This window comes from Pteropus vampyrus, unplaced genomic scaffold, assembly GCF_000151845.1.
Source record: "Pteropus vampyrus isolate Shadow unplaced genomic scaffold, Pvam_2.0 Scaffold720, whole genome shotgun sequence".
NCBI classification, from domain to species: Eukaryota; Metazoa; Chordata; class Mammalia; order Chiroptera; family Pteropodidae; genus Pteropus; species Pteropus vampyrus.
The window spans coordinates 14,792-17,142 of NW_011889501.1; the positions used below are offsets into that span (position 1 = coordinate 14,792).

At 44.2% G+C, this 2,351-nt stretch overlaps 1 protein-coding gene across 1 annotated transcript in view; it reads left to right on the forward strand.

Moving 5' to 3' along the window:
* LOC105309330 (actin-2-like) overlaps positions 1 to 2,351 on the forward strand; it is a 36,037-nt gene that overhangs the window by 7,799 nt on the left and 25,887 nt on the right. The gene's annotated exons all lie outside the window — the stretch shown is intronic.

Genomic DNA, 2,351 nt, shown 5'->3' on the forward strand with positions numbered 1-2,351 from the left:
CATTGTCTGCATTGCTGTAGCTTTATATGTCTTGAAATAACATAACGTTGGTGCTAACCTCTGGGCTCTTGTTTTTGATGATGTTTTTGCCATTCTGGGTTCTTCACATTTCCGCGTGAATTTCAGAATCAGTTTGTCAATCTACCGAAAAAGCCTCTTTGGGCTTCGATTGGATTTGCATTGAACCGATAGATTGATTTGGGGAGAACTGACATCTTAACAATATCGAGTCTTCCGGCAAACGAGGATAGTACGTACCTCTGGGGTGTTCTTTGATTTCTCCTGGCAGTGTTTTGTGGTTTATAGCACACAAATCACGCATATCTTTTGTCAGATTGATCTCTGCTTCATCCTTTCTGATACTATTGTATATGATGTCTTTATTTCAATTTCTGATTGTTCATTGCTAGTATATAGAAATATAATTGATTTTTGTATATCGATGTTGTATCCTGTTACCCTAACTGAACTCATTTATCCATGCTGGTAGCTTTTTTTTTGGAGACGTCATAGGATTTACTATTTAGGTATCGTGTTGTCCACAGATCATTTTCCTTCGTTTCCAAACTAGATGCTTCTTATTGTTTTCTTTTCTTGCTTGGTTGCTCTGGCAGAATGTCCATACCCTGTCTCATTCCTGGTCTTAGAGAGAAAGCACTTGTCCCCACCACTGAGTATGGTGTTCGCTCAGTGTGACAGACTCGCTCAGTGAGGAAGCTCTTTTGTATTCTTAGTTCGCTGAGAGTTGGTTTTTTTTTTTTAATGAACGGATGTTAAACTTTGTCACATGCATTTCTGCATCTATAAAATAATAATATGGATTTTCTCTTCTAGTTCTTTAATAGGTGAATTACAGCGATGGGTGTTTGTTAAAACAACCTTGCATTCTGGAGATTAAACCCACTTGGTCACGACGTATTATCCTTTTTATGTATCGTTGGCTTGAATTTGCTAAAATTGTGCTCAGGAGTTTTGTGTCTGTGCATGAGGTTTGGTGGTCTGCAGTTGTCCTTCGTGCGATGTTCTGCCTCTCGGGGACCACCGTTCTTTGTTGCCTGATGTTTGGCATCTTGAAAACTGCCGTTTCCTGTGCTTTGTCCTCCTTGGTGGGAGTTCCAAGTGGGTGGGACGCCGGTCCTCGCTCCCCACCTTAGCTGGACGTGGTACTGCTCCCGACTCATTCGGCTTCCTTTAAACTTCAAGTTCTTGATTCCCGGCTTTGACAGGTGAAAGACGTCAACTATCCAGACCCCCACTCAGCTCTGGATGGTTCCAGAAGACGCCATCCGCACAAAACGAGGCCGTGTGTTTCCATCACGTGCCACATCCTTCGGGAGAGCTAGTTTGCCTTGCTGACCGAAACGAACGTGCTCTCCACTGCATGCGCGCTTCCGACACTCCGGGGCCGTCCAGAGGCTCCCAGTGTCCGCATCAACACAAGACGGTTCTTTAGAGAACAACGTGTTAATAGCAGAGTATAATCCTCTGACCTCTTTGGCAATTACTGCTAATACCTGTATGTCTGGTTTAGTAAAGAAGTCTGTAGGCTTCTTGTCCAAAATTGCCAGCCCTCGGTCTGACCCAGCACCCTGCCCTCGGACCCTTGGCCTTCCCCTCCAATTTCTTCCCCTGCTACCATCTCTTCCTGAAGACTCGACAACTGACAAGGAGTACCGTGCACTTTACATTACGATGCCAGTGTTTTCTCTTGTCCAGGAACAACCATCGAATCCGGAGAAGGAATGACATACTTCGTGCCCATCGTTGATGGCTTTTCTCTGCCCCAGTCAACCATGCAGATGGACACAGCAGGCCAAGATTTAACCTTGTACCTCCTGCAACTGTTATCGGAGAAGGGGCACTCATTGATAAGCACAGGTAGGAAATTGCTGTTCTTGGCTGGACACATCAGTTCCTGGGGTATAATATTCTTTAGGGCTTCTTGAACCCATAGGCCTTAATTTGTAAAGCTAATGCTACTTGACCATCATCCAAGTTCTAAAAATAACCCATCTATGTATAAGGACATTTATTGGATTGATAATGACAATTAGGATGATGGTAATTATGATGGTGATGGTGGTGATGATGGTGATTATGGTGGTGACGATGATGATGGTGATGATGATGGTGATGATGATGATGGTGATGATAGTGATGATGGTGATTATGGTGATGATGGTGATGATGGTGATGGTGGTGATGGTGGTGGTGATGGTGGTGGTGGTGATGATGGTGGTGGTGATGATGGTGGTGTTGATGGTGCTGCTGATGGTGATGGTGGTCATGGTGATGATGATGATGATGGTGTTGATGGTGATGATGGTGATGATGGTGATGATGGTGATGAT